Consider the following 14,549-nt stretch of genomic DNA (forward strand, 5'->3'; position numbering starts at 1 on the left):
CTCAGTCCAGCGGGTCAGGTGGCCCCCGAGTATAAAACCCAGAATAGAGAGCACTTTTGGGGTCTCCCAACTGCAGTACAACATGGGGCACACACAGATGTGCAGACAAGACCCCGTCCACCCTGGGCGCTTTCCTGAGCCTTGGAGGCCAGATCACCACAAGCCCCGCTGTCCCCTCCTCAGCTGTGAGTGACGAGCCTGCTTCACGCAACTCGCACACGAGTGTCCGGCCTCACCAGTCTCATGCAGCGGCCCTGGTGCGGTGTGCGGAGCAGCTCGGGGTTAGGGTCCGCATAGCCCCACGCTGAGGTCTCTCTGGAAGACTGCAGTATCTAATTTCCAACTACCTTCTGCCATGGCTGCTAAGAAAACACGGTGCAGGACCATCTCACAAGGGACAAATGGTACTGATGAAAAACACTGGTATCTCACACAGAACGTGAACAGTACGATCTCTACCTTTTTTCACGGACTATTCCTTCTGGTAAATCTGTACATAATTTATTTCCATGCAAATTATGACTTACTTAATAATTGTTTTTTTTTTTGAGACAGAGTCTGCCTCAGTCGCCCAGGCTGGAGTTCAGTGGCGCAATTTCAGCTCACTGCAACCTCCGTCTCCCAGATTCAAGTGATTCTCCTGCCTCAGCCTCCCAAGTTGCTGGGATTACAGGGATGCATCACCATGCCCGGCTAATTTTGTATTTTTAGTAGAGACAGAGTTTCTCCATGTTGGCCAGGCTGGTCTTGAACTCCTGGCCTCAAGTGATCCACCCGCCTCAGCCTCCCAAAGTGCTGGAATTATGGGCGTGAGCCAGCATACCTGGTCCCACTTGATGCTTTCAATAGCATAAGCAACTAAAAAAAAAAATCCACAAGACTTTAATGTAGAAACAGGAACACAATACAAGATACAGATACAAGATAAAGGGGCACTGCACATCAGCAGGAAGGGAGAACAATAAAACACTCACTGAGACACTGAGGCAGCTGGCGAAGGACTGGGAGGAGAAGGCCATCAGCATTGCAGATCAGTGAATGAAAGAATTGTAAAACAATAAATCACAAAAACAGCAGGAAAAATACCTGACAGCCCTGAAACAAGGAACTCCTGATTCTAAGCATAATACCAAGGCCAGAAATCACAGAGGAAAAGCTTTACAGATTTAAATACCAAAATATTTCAAACATTTATACGGTAAAAATGAATGAATACACTTTCAAACACAGAAAAAAATATCCAATGTATTTGGCTAAGTACAATAGCTTTACTTACTCTTAACTCTATAAGGAAAGAACTACAAATCAGTTTTTTTTAAAAACAAAGACAACATAAAATGAATTAAAGAGGCATTCCCAAATGGCCAACAGACATATAGGAAAATGCTCAGCCCCATCAGTGCTCATGAATTAGTAAGAGGAGGAGGAAATACCTCCCAGCGCCTTCTGTGAGAACAGCATTACACAGAAAACAAAGGGAACTCCTCCTCAGTCCTCTCACAGCCTCAGACAAAACATCAGCAAATGAATGCAACCGCTTGTCAAGAGGATGCCACACTGAGGACCACCAAGACGTATCCCAGGTGCAAGGCTGCTGGAACCTGAAGACCAATCGCAGCATTCCCCTGATTCGTGGATCTGCCACAGCTTCAGTTACCCACAGTCAACCACAGTCCAAAAATATCAAATGAAAAATTCCAGAAATAAACAACTTCTCAGGTCGGGCACAGTGGCTCACGCCTGTAATACCATCATGGGCGGGCAGATCACCAAGTCAGGAGTTCGAGACCAGCCTGGCTAACATTGTGAAACCCCGTCTCTACTAAAAGTACAAAACTTAGCCGGGTGTGGTGGCGGGCGCCTGTAATCCCAGCTACTCAGGAGGCTGAGGCAGGAGAATGGCGGGAACCCGGGAGGTGGAGGTTGCAGTGAGCCGAGATCGCGCCACTGCACTCCAGCCTGGGCAACAGAGTAAGACTCTGTCTCAAAAAAATAAAATAAGATAAAATAAAATAAAATAAACAGCAACTTCTCAGTTTTCAGCTGCACACTGCTCTGAGTAGCATGCTAACTCTCACACTGCCCCATCAGTCCTGCCCGGGATGCGAGTCCTCTCTGTCCCCATGTCCATCCTGTACCCACTGTCCATCATCTCCCTCATCAGATCACAAGGCGATGACCACTGAGTAGAGTGCAGTATATTTTTCCGGGGGTGGGGGGGACATTTATATAAACTTTTACTGTGCCTAATTTATAAACTAAACTTTACCATCGGTATATGTGTCTAAGAGAAAACCTGGTATATAGAGAGTCTAGTACTATCTGTGATTTCAGGCACCGGCCAGGGATCTCAGAAGGCACCGTCCCAGGTGAGGGGGGCTGCCGCAACGCAGCGAGACAGGAACACCAGACAGAACGCCCACGGCTGCACGCAGGGCGCTGACACGGACAGAAGGACAGAAAGCACACGATCGTGACAACGGAGGGAGAAAAAGCATTTCACAAAATTATTTCACAATAAAAAGTTCAACCTGATAAAGGATATCTATGAAAATCTTGTGGTTAATAACTTACTCAGCAGCGTTATGGTGCAAGGCTTAATGCTTCCCCCCAGCGACCGGGAAAAGCCACGGAGGCGCCACTTCCACAGCCTTCAGACACTGTGTTGGGGGCACTAGCAGTGTCATCAGGAGAGAAAAACCAAATAACAAGAAACAAAAATGGCCCATAATCTTACCACCAACAGTCAACATCTTAGTATATCCCTTACAGACTTTTTATATTAATTGGTTATATAATATACTGGTTTTTAATCTATTTTTCCACTAAACTTGATTAAGATTTTGACAACACAATTTTTTTTTTTTTTTGAGGCAGAGTCTCGCTCTGTCGCCCAGGCTGGAGTGCAGTGGTGCGATCTCGGCTCACTGCAAGCTCTGCCTCCCGGGTTCACGCCATTCTCCTGCCTCAGCCTCACGAGTAGCTGGGACTACAGGCGCCCGCCACTGCGCCCGGCTAGTTTTTTTTTTTTGTATTTTTAGTAGAGACGGGGTTTCACCGTGTTGGCCAGGATGGTCTCAATCTCCTGATCTTGTGATCCGCCTGCCTCCCAAGGTCCTGGGATTACAGGCGTCAGTCACGGCGCCCAGCTGACAACACTATTTTTTAAAGATTCACAACAGTGTTGTGTTATATAGTAACAGCACAATCCACCCAACCAACTCTTTTTGTCAATTAAAAACACCACTGGGGCTGACTCTGTGTACACCCTTCATTAAGAATGTCTAGTCCTGGCGAACACGATGAAACCCCATCTCTACTAAAAATACAAAAAATTAGGCAAGCGAGGTGGCGGGCGCCTGTAGTCCCAGCTACAGGGAAGCTGAGGCAGGAGAATGGCGTGAACCCGGGAGGCGGAGCTTGTAGTGGGCCGAGATCGCGCCACTGCACTCCAGCCTGGGTGACAGGGCAAGACTCCGTCTCAAAAAAAAAAAAAAAAAAAAAAAATATCCAGTCCAGCAAGTCCTGGTGGCTCATGCCTATAATCCCAGCACTTTAGGAGGACGAAGTAGGCAGATCCCTGGAGTCCAAGAGTTCAAGACCAGCCTGGGCAAAATGGCGAAACCCCCGTCTCTACAAAAAAACACAAAAGTTAGCCAGGCATGGTGCCACACGCTGTAATCCCAGCTACTTGGGAGGCTTGAGGCAGGAGAATCGTTTAAACCTGGGAGATTGCAGTGAGCAGGGATTGCGCCACTGTACTCCAGCCTGGGCCACAGAGCGAGACTCTGTTTCAAAAACGAAAAAAAGGCCAGGCGTGGTGGCTCATGCCTGTAATCCCAGCACTTTGGGAGATCGAAGCGGGTGGATCACCTGAGGTCAGCAGCTCAAGACCAGCCTGGCCAACATGGTGAAACCCTGTCTCTACTAAAAGTACAAAATTAGCCCGGCGTGGTGGTGGGAGCCTGTAATCCCAGCTATTTGGGAGGCTGAGGCAGGAGAATCACTTGAACCCAGGAGGCAGGGGTTGCAGTGAGCCAAGATCGCACCACTGCACTCCAGCCTGGGTGACAGAGCAAGACTCTGTCTCAAAAATAATAAAAAATTTAAAAATTAAAATAAATTTAAAAAGTAAAAAAGAGAAAATGAACATCATTACTCATGCTCCCTCACACCAACCCCACCTATTGGTCACCAAATTCTATGCCTCCTAAATATTCCATCAAATTCCACTGCTACCTTCTTATTTTAAGCCACATTATTCCTCAAGTCAGTGGTAATAGGAATAATCTAGCAACTCATTTTCTAATTCCAGTCTCTCCCCTTTTCAGTCTAGCATCTATTCTGCAGTTAAAATTATCTTTCTAAAATTGTGACCTTACCATCATCTTCTTTAAAAATTCAGTGGCTTCCCACTGCCCATGGAATCAAGTTCACACTTCATGACAAGGCACAGAAGGAGCTGCAGCAATCTAGGCCAGGCATGCAGCCCCCGGGCCAAATCCAGCCCAGCCTGCTTTCTTACTTCCCACAAGCTAAGAATGAATTTTTTTTAAAATTTTTTAAGTTGTAAAAATAAAAAAGAATATGCATCAGAGACCTTATGTGGCCCAGAACCCACATACCTGGTCCTTTACAGAAGTTTGCAGATTTCTAACCTAGCCCAACGATTTTCAGGTCAGAAATCCTACGTGCCAGTCACGCCGAGCTACTTAAAATTCCAGCAGCAGTATGGCCCAGACCATCACCCTTCCCCCTGCTTCCCGCGACTCTCCAACTATGCAGCGAGCTTTCTGGGCTCAGATGGCCCTTGCAGCTCATCACAGGCTGCCCTGTGGTGACCCACACAAGGCTGCCTCCCACTTACAGAAGAAGCCCTATTCACCTTTGCAACCCCGGCACCTAGCATGGGCACAAAATACGTATTCTACAACTACTGCAAGAATATACTTTAAGATGATGATTAAATACAAATGGCGGGTTTCACACACCAGGAGGTGGGTCGTACAATCGTAGGCAGACTGCAGGAGGCAAGCCACAGCTACCTGGACTTGCTCTTCAAGACTGGACAGGACACAAAGAAAGAGCGCTGGAGCCAAGAGTCGGGGCATCTGGGGACACTGGCCAACAGTGAGATTCTCCGTCAGCCTGCAGAGTGTGGGAGAGCCAGAAAAGGGGACGGAATTCTGAGAGATTTACTGTGGGTTTAATTTATATCATGTTGGTGTTCTTTGATAGGTGCCAGTGAAGAGCACGGTCCTGCTTAATGTCTTTCGGCCCCTGGAATTTGGTCTCAGAACAGGGCTCGATGGAGAGGTTGGCCCTCAGGAGCCCTGGTGCAGGTGGGTCACGCACGCAGCCCCCTCGCCCCGTCACTGCCTGGTAAACAGCAGCATGTGTTATGGTGCTGGTCTTCCAAGCTCGCTGTGCTCCAGGCCCTGTGAGGAATGACTTGGTGTTTTAGAACATCTCCCTGCCCACCCCGGATCTCCCCACTGCCTCTCTCCACTAACTGCATTTCAACCCGAGTGTGAAAAAAGCAGCTTTAGCTGGTCAGCACCTGTCTGGGCCTCCTGGGCTCTATTTTCCAAGACAACAGATTGTCCTGTCCCCGACCAAGGCCTCAGCCCCCAGGCTCCAGAGAACAGTGCAGCCTGAGGAGGGACCCACAGACCCCCAGACCCCCCTAGTATTGGCTCCGGGAGGCTAAGTAACATATCGATCCATAGAGATGCTATCTTATTGTATTCATAGGAATTTTTTATTTTCTATCTTTTCAATTCATACATACTCTCACACAATTACCACCATGAAATGACGGGCCTTAACATTTTTCTAACGTGAGAAACAAGTTTTGAGGACACTGAAGAACACTGGCAGCCCCGGCCAGAGCCTCCCTGGGGGCAGGGCCAGTGCCAGGCAGGGCAGCAGCGCAGTTTGGCCAGGAGTTGTCTGGTATAAAGCACAGGCTGGGAGTGCAGGTCTGCGGGAGGACACAGACGTGAGCCCCATACACTCCCTGGTATATTCTCCGGGCCAGAGCTTCATGCTGCCTTCAGCTCAGCCGCCAAGGACACTGCAGCTGGACACGGCTGCCCTGCCTCCCAGGACACCCATCTCCTCTTCTGAACAACATGAGACATTAAAAATAAGGCTGTGCAGAACTTACACACCACGAAAAAAAAGAGAAGCCTATTTCTTTTTTTCCGATCAGAAAAGTAACTTCAGCAACAGTGCTACCAGAAATACAACAAACATAAAAGCAGCAGTCGAGAGTGGGAAGGGACCACAAACCCCTGGGGGTGTGGTGCAGGCCAGCTCTGAGCACCACCGGGCACCCAGACTGGCACACAGGTAAGGGGTGTCCAATAAACACCTGCTGCGAGGCTCCCACACTCTAGATGTCACTCTAAGATGAGACAACCTCGATGCAAAAGGAAGGTAAGGTTCTTTGCTAAGCACTTCAAAGCAGAATCATCTTAAACAGGCAAAAAAGCAACCCGTATAAAACTGTGGTTCCTTCGTTCCCAAGCTGCGTCCAGTCCGGCGTCAGCCTTTGGACTTGGAACAAAGGCACCACCTTGTGGTTAGAAGTGTAAATGCAGACTACATGCAGAAAACCACGAGATACAGTAATATTAACAAATTCTCTGCAATCAGAAAGTTCCTGGTCTATGGAAGACCACATTCCTACTCATGTCAGAGATTCCTTTTTAAATGTCTCCACCACACTGCTCTGTAATACGATTGAGACAGCATGGGAAAACACACACACATTCATAGCTGAATTTCATTCAAAATCCCCATGTTGATAAAAAGACAGTAAAACCTAAGGAGTTGACTATTTTGAAGGATGTGACACAAAAATGTGAAACTTATCCCCAATCAGAACGTCAGCTCTATGAGAGGCAGACACTGGCTGGCTGGTTGGTTCACGGCCGTACTGCGGCAGGCGCTTTGGTTTATGGTAAAACAGCAATTCCCAAACTTTTCGTTCTCAGGACCACGCCACAGTCTAAACAGCAACGAGCACCCCAAAGAGATTTTGTTCATGAGTTACCAGAATGGTACCGAGTTAGTATGACCACGTCAAACTCCCTTTACAAATAACAATAAACTTATTACGTGTTAACATAAAATAACTGCATGAAAATGAACTATTCTTAAACAAAAACAAGAGAGACAAAAGTGATGTGGTTTTACATTTGTACACATACCTTTTCCAGTCGGCAGAGCCAGATGCTCGCACGGCCTGCCGCACGCCCTCTATGGCACCATCACACACCTCGTGCCTGACTCAGCACAGAATGAGAGTGAAAGGTAAAAAATTCCTCGCATCTGGACGTAGCTGGAGCCCTGGAAGAATCCTGGGGTCTCTGCACCGTCATGTCTGCTGGACAGGAATGCTGGGGGAGCTTCACTGAGTGGAGGGAGAAGGGGCGCAGCATGAACACAAGGACTAAGGGGCCACGGCCTCTGCGCAGCCACGTGTGGGGGCAAGGCCTGGGCCACAGCACACAGGGTTGGGGTCCTTATTTCATCAGGATTCCAAGTATAGGATTCAGGCCCAGGCGGAGTGGCTGATGCCTGTGACCCCAGCACTTTGGAAGGCCAAGGCTGTGGGAAGCTTGAGCGCAGGGGTTCAAGCTCACCCTGGGCAACACCGCAAAATCCCGCCTCTACAAAACATACCCCAAAAATCAGCTGGGCATGGGGGACACGCCTGCAGTCCCAGCTACTTGAGAGGCTGAGGTGGGAGAATAGCTTGCGCCCGAGAGGCAGAGGTTGTAATGAGCCAAGGTCACGCAACTGCACTCCAGCCTGGACGACAGAGCGAGACTCTGTCTCCAAACAAAAAAGAAGAAAAAAAGAAAAGGATTCAGCTCTTCGGGTCTCTGGGTCGCTTTGTTTTCACACCTTCCAGATTCCTGCTATATATTTTTAAGTGATACGCATTAATCATATGAATTTATATATAAATGAGGGTTTCCATTAATTTTTTCTCACGGTAAAGCTAATACATGCTCTCTGTAAAATTATTATATTACAAAAGATACAAAATCACTGGCAATCCCGCAATTCAGAAATAACCAAGTTAACTTTTTATATTTGTATATTTCCTTCTGCCTTTTTCTTACACTGAATGAAAAAAATTTAACAATTTCAGCTCACTTGTTAGCTGTAAAAGGGCTAACAGAATAATTATACAGGGAAACACTAACTATAGGCAAGACACCCTCACTAATCTGTAAGTCAAGCACACAGGGGCCCTGAAAGGTTCAGAGTTCTGACACAGCTCACGGCCTGGGACAGCCCTCTGTTATGTTCAACCACGTGCACAGCGGCTTACCCTGGAACAACAGTCATACAACAGTGGATGATGACAAAGCCAAGCCAAGACCCACAGGCCACAGGGTGTGGTCACAAGAGGTAGGGCAGCAAGAAAGAGAAAAGGTAGCCTGCACTCCAAGAAAGTCCTCCCAGGATGAAGATGGCGGCAAAGGCAAGTGGACAGAAGATGGAAAGGCAGCTCCGGCTCCTCCTTCCCCTGGACACAGCCCCAGGACAGCGCCAAACCCAGCCAGACCCCAGGGAGGATGCAAAAGGAGGATGGGCAGACAGGCCAGTAGGAACTGGAGCCAGGAGGGACAGGGCCTCAGTGAGGACTGACTGGTTCCCTGGGCTGCTGTGCTGCAGACCTGCCCCCAGAGGGACAGGTGGCCAGGGAAACCAGTCAGAAGAGGGAGGCACAGGTGGGAGACTGAGGAAGTCAGAAGGCAGAAGCACCTGCAAGAAGGGCAAAGAGGAGGGAGGCAGATGGGAAGCCATAAAGGGAGCAGGAGACGGAGCTCGCATGTGGGCGCAGGACACCGGAGTCAGAGGCTGAGCTGCACCCAGCACCGGAGGGAGGAGGGAGGACAGGAGACAGAACTCGCACGTGGGCACAGGACACCAGAGTCAGAGGCTGAGCTGCACCCAGCACTGGGGGGAGGGGGCAGGATAGCAAGGCCCAAGGACGAAGCGAGGACACTACCGGGTCAGGGCAGGAGACGGGACCAGCCAAGGGAGGAAGGCTAACAGAGACCTTAACCAGGATGGTGTTGTTGCCCTGGGGGTGGAGGTGCAAGGTCTGACTAAGGATCTAAGGGAGGATGGGGGAGGATGCACATACCATGAAAAAACACAAATCTTTGGAGGAGTTTGGCGCAAAGAAGGGCAAAGAACTGACGTGAAGCTGGTGGGAAGCAGGATCAAGAAAAGCTTTTTTCAGCCCAGGCGCAGTGGCTCACGCCTGTAATCCCAGCATTTGGGGAGGCCAAGGCAGGCAGATCACTTGAGGCCAAGAGTTCGAGACCAGCCTGGCTGACAAGGTGAAACCTCATCTCTACTAAAAATACAAAAATATTAGCTGGGTATGGTGGCACACATCTGTAAACCCAGCTACTGGGGAGGCTAAGGCAGGAGAATCGCTTGAACCTGGACGGCAGAGGTTGCAGAGCTGAGATTGCGCCACTGCACTCCAGCCCGGGCGACAGAGTGAGACTCCGTCTCCAAAAAAAAAAAAAAAGAAAAGCTTTTTGGCCCAGGCATCATGGCACACCTGTAATATCAGCGCTTCCAGAGGCCCAGATGGGAGGATCACTCAAGGCCAGTAGTTCAAGAACAGCCTGGACAAACATATGGAGACCCTGTCTTTTTTTTTTTTTTTTCTTTTTTTAAAGAAGAGAGAGAAAAAAACAAAAGCAAAGCTTTTTTTACATGGGGACGAAGTTTGTAGGAGAGCGAAAAGTGAAGGTCGGGGAGGGCCCAGGGAAGAGCTGCTGGAGCAGCTGGGGCCCTGGGCAGGCGGTGGGTGGAGTGGGTGAGTGCGTGTGGGGGGCGTCCTTCCAGGGGTCCTCAGTCTGTTCCTGAAGCAGGAGGCCAGGACCCAGCAAGCAATAAGCACTGGGCAAGAAGGGCTCAGGGTGCGAGAGGGAAGACATGAAGGATACATCAAGAACCTACTTCTCAGCTGGGTGCGGTGGCTCACACCTGTAATCTCAGCACTTTGAGAGGCCGAGGCAGGCGGATCACCTAAGGTCAGGAGTTCAAGACCAACCTAGCCAACATGGCGAAATCCTGTCTCCATTAAAATTCAAAAATTAGCTGGGTGTGGTGGTGGACGCCTGTAATGCCACCTACTGAGGAGGCTGAGGCAGAGGTTGCAGTGAGCCAAGAACGCACCACTGCACTCCAGTCGCCTGGGCAACGAGAGGGAAACTACATCTCAAAAAAAAAAAGAACCTACTTCTCAGCGGGGCGTCAGGGCTCACGCCTGTAATCCCAGTACTTTCGGAGGCAGAGGCAGGTGGACTGCTTGAGGCCAGGAGTTCAAGACCGGCCTGGGCAACATAGCAAGACCCTGTCTCTAATTAAATAAAAAAACAAAATATGAAGAGCCTACTTCTCACCCTGCTCCAGCCACAGCATTTACTGCTTTGGCTACCGCACAGCCTCTCAGCTGATCTCCCTGATGTCACATCCCGCAGGACGGCAGCCTGTGGGAGACGTTGTGGAACCACCATCCTGCCTGGAGCTTGCTGACCACTCAGCCCACGTCTAACAGCCCTACAGCCATCCACTCCCCTTCAGAGCCTTTGCCCTGGCTTTAATCTCGACCCAGAATTCACCCCTCACCTCCTTTAAGTCTCTAGCAAATACCACTTCCACATAAGCAACAACAAACAAATAAATAGGACTTCCATCAAAACTAAAGACTTGTGACTCACTATCAAAAACATGAAAAGACAACTCACAAAATGGGAAAAAAATATTTGCAAATCACTACCTGATATGGGACTTGTATCCGTAATACAAAAAGAACTCTTACAACAATTTTAAAAAATTTTTATTAGGCAAAAGATCTGAATAGACATTTCTCCAAAGAACATATATATGGCCACCAAGCACAGAAGACGCTCAACATGACGAATCATCCGAGAAATGCAAATCAAAGCCACAACGAGGCAGGGGCGGTGGCTTAACGCCTGTAATCCCAACACTTTGGGAGGCCAAGGCGGGCGGACCACTTGAGGTCAGGAGTTCAAGACCAGCCTGGCCAACAGAGTGAAATCCCATCTCTACCAAAAATATAAAAATTAAGGCCGGTATGGTGGCTCACACTTGTAATCCCAGGACTTTGGGAGGCCAAGGCAGGCGGATCACCTGAGGTCCGGAGTTAGAGACCAGCCTGACCAACACGGAAAAATCCCATCTCTACTAAAAATACATAATTAGCCGGGCGTGGTGCCGCACGCCTGCATTCCCAGCTACTCGGGAGGCTGAGTCCTCTCGAAGTTATAGTGAGCCAAGATCATGCCACCGCACTCCACTCTGGGTGACAGAGCAAGACTCCAACTCAAAAACAAAATAAAGGCCACAATGAGACCCACTCCACAATCCACCCACTAGGATGGCCATAATCACAAAGATGGACAACAGCAGGTGTTGGTGAGGATGTGGGGAAACTGGAACCCTGTGCAGTGCTGGTGGAAAATAGAATGGTACAGCTACCATTGAAAACAACTCGGCAGAGCCGGGCGCGGTGGCTCACGCCTGTAATCCCAGCACTTTGGGAGGCCGAGGTGGGCGAATCACAAGGTGAAGAGATGGAGACCATCCCGGCCAACATGGTGAAACCCCGTCTCTACTAAAAATACAAAAATTAGCCAGGCATGGTGGCACACATGTAGTCCCAGCTACTCAGGAGGCTGAGGCAGGAGAATGGCTCAAACCTTGGAGGGAGAGGTTGCAGTGAGCCGAGATCGCACCACTGCACTCCAGCCTGGGCGACACAGCAAGACTCCACCTCAAAAAAAAGAAAAAGAAAACAACTTGGCATTTCCTCCAACGCTTGAAACAGTCACCATATGAGCCCGTTATCCCACGCCCAGGATATCTGAAGAAATGAAAACACAGGTCCACACGAAAACTCATACATGAATGTTCATGGCAGCATCGTCCATAACAGCAAAAAAAAAGGAAAACAACCCAAATATCCATCAGTGGTACCTCCCCCGTGGAGCACCAACTGTCCATCAGTGGCACCCCCCCCATGGAGCACCAACTGTCCATCAGTGGCACCCCCCCCATGGAGCACCAACTGTCCATCAGTGGCACCCCCCCCATGGAGCACCAACTGTCCATCAGTGGCACCCCCCCCATGGAGCACCAACTGTCCATCAGTGGCACCCCCCCCGTGGAGCACCAACTGTCCATCAGTGGCACCCCCCCCGTGGAGCACCAACTGTCCATCAGTGGCACCCCCCCCGTGGAGCACCAACTGTCCATCAGTGGCACCCCCCCCGTGGAGCACCAACTGTCCATCAGTGGCACCCCCCCGTGGAGCACCAACTGTCCATCAGTGGCACCCCCCCCGTGGAGCACCAACTGTCCATCAGTGGCACCCCCCCGTGGAGCGTCAACTGTCCATCAGTGGCACCTCCCCCGTGGAGCGTCAACTGTCCATCAGTGGCACCTCCCCCGTGGAGCGTCAACTGTCCATCAGTGGCACCTCCCCCGTGGAGCGTCAACTGTCCATCAGTGGTACCTCCCCCGTGGAGCACCAACTGTCCATCAGTGGTACCTCCCCCGTGGAGCACTGTCCATCAGTGGCACCTCCCCCGTGGAGCGTCAACTGTCCATCAGTGGTACCTCCCCCGTGGAGCACCAACTGTCCATCAGTGGCACCTCCCCCGTGGAGCGTCAACTGTCCATCAGTGGTACCCCCCCATGGAGCACCAACTGTCCATCAGTGGCAGCTCCCCCGTGGAGCGTCAACTGTCCATCAGCGGCATATCCATCCAGTGGAGTGTTACTCAGCTGTAAAAAGGAATGTGCTGCTGATACACACTACACCATGGCCACGGGTGAGTCCTGAAAACACTAAGTTAAGTGAAAGAGGCCAGGCACGAGAGACAACAGAGAACAGGCAAATTCACAGGGAAGGAAAGCAGATGAGTGGTGGTCAGGGGCTGGGTGGGGTGCTGGGGGCACGGGAAGGAACTACTAACGGTAAAAGGTTTATTTTACCATTTGTATCATGGATGATACAAATGTTCCGGATTTCTGTTCACAAATATACTCAAGTTTCTGGACTAGTAGTTCTGGTATATAGTAAATCATTAATACACAATGATCGGTGGATGAATAGATGGATGTGGACAGGTGAACGGATGAGTTGGTGGGTAAATAAATGGATGGGTGGGTGGTGAGGTGGATGGTAGACAGTAGGGTGGGTGGGTGAATGGTGGATGGGTGAATAGAAGGGAGAGGAAGGAGAATGGAGGCGAGGAAGAAAACAGGAGGAGAAGGAAGCAAGGATTTCTCTTCTAGCAGGATCCTGCAAGTCCCAGGTCAGTTAGACTCTCTGGGGTAGACAGCTCCATCAATGCTGACAGCCTGGCACCCAAAGCCATCAGCTCTCCTTGTCTTCTCTATCAGCGCGTCCCTCCTTCCCTTAGTCTTCCTTCACCTACTTCTGCCTCCCCGCTGGTCCTGCCTCTTCTCCAAGGCAGAAAGGAAGAAACGTGTTCTACGTCTATGAAGGAGGCGGGAGCTTCCCCTTCGCAACACTCTCACTTTTCTTCTTGGAGAAGGTGCAGTCCCTCTCAGAGGTCCTGTGCCATCTGCCACAATCCTAAAAGGTAATTTACCCTGAAGGCAAGAATAATTTGGATAGACTCTTTTCCGGATTCCATGAAACCAAATAAGCAGCATATACTCTAAGACAAATTCCTCTAAGATTTCAGAAGTCAAAATGGCCACACCCATGTGAGAAGCAGCACAACAGCACACCTTTCCTCCCCGAGTTCCCTAAAAAGACAATGCTTTCACTGCAGACATCTTTATTTCAAAAAAACACACCAAAACTTTTACTTTACTTAAATCAACTTTTTCTCTTCAGTTATCTATTATTTTGTCCCCTATTCACAGTGCTTCAAGCAGAAGCCAGAAATCTCTAATGCTAAAATCCACCACCACCCCATCTCTAAAATTATCTTCAAATAAAAAACAAATGTCTACTTAAGCTACAGCCTCCCGGGTCCTGCTTTCCCCATGTCCCAGCCTCTGCCCGTGCCCCAGGGCTGCAGTCACACACCTGCTGCCCATCTCCTTCAAGCCACCCTATCAAAGAGCGGGAAGGAGGGGGAGGAGGAGTAGAGTAAGGCCAGAACCAGCCGATACCTGACCTCCACATGGTCTGGAGAAATGGCTCCTAGAAAAGTACAACATTTTCAACTCCAAAGAGATGAGAACAAATAATCTCTAAGGGTTGAGCTAACCCAGGTGGAGCTGCTAACATTAACCACCGTTAAAATTTACATCACAGGTGTTCAAAAACATTCCTGCATCAGCACATTTGCATACCTGGTTAAACAGTTCCTCTCAGAACCACTACCCAAAACAGTGCCAATTTCCAGTGCACAGCATCCCACAGATGCCACTGCTGCTGGGGACACGTGAGCGATGGCACTGCCCGGGCTCACTGAGTGGCCTCCACCGCGATT

The 14,549-nt window shown here is 49.7% G+C and overlaps 1 protein-coding gene across 16 annotated transcripts in view; it reads right to left on the reverse strand.

The window, feature by feature from the left end:
* EHMT1 (euchromatic histone lysine methyltransferase 1) overlaps window positions 1–14,549 on the reverse strand; it is a 236,247-nt gene that overhangs the window by 167,160 nt on the left and 54,538 nt on the right. The window contains exon 2 of one of the 16 annotated variants that reach the window (XM_065530891.2): window positions 11,775–11,848. The exons of the other annotated variants lie outside the window; for them this stretch is intronic. The gene's annotated coding sequence lies outside the window, so the exon portion shown is untranslated. The remainder of the gene's footprint in view (window positions 1–11,774; window positions 11,849–14,549) is intronic. 16 annotated transcript variants of the gene reach the window in all.

The sequence above is a fragment of the Macaca fascicularis genome, chromosome 15 (genome assembly GCF_037993035.2).
Source record: "Macaca fascicularis isolate 582-1 chromosome 15, T2T-MFA8v1.1".
Classification (NCBI taxonomy): Eukaryota; Metazoa; Chordata; class Mammalia; order Primates; family Cercopithecidae; genus Macaca; species Macaca fascicularis.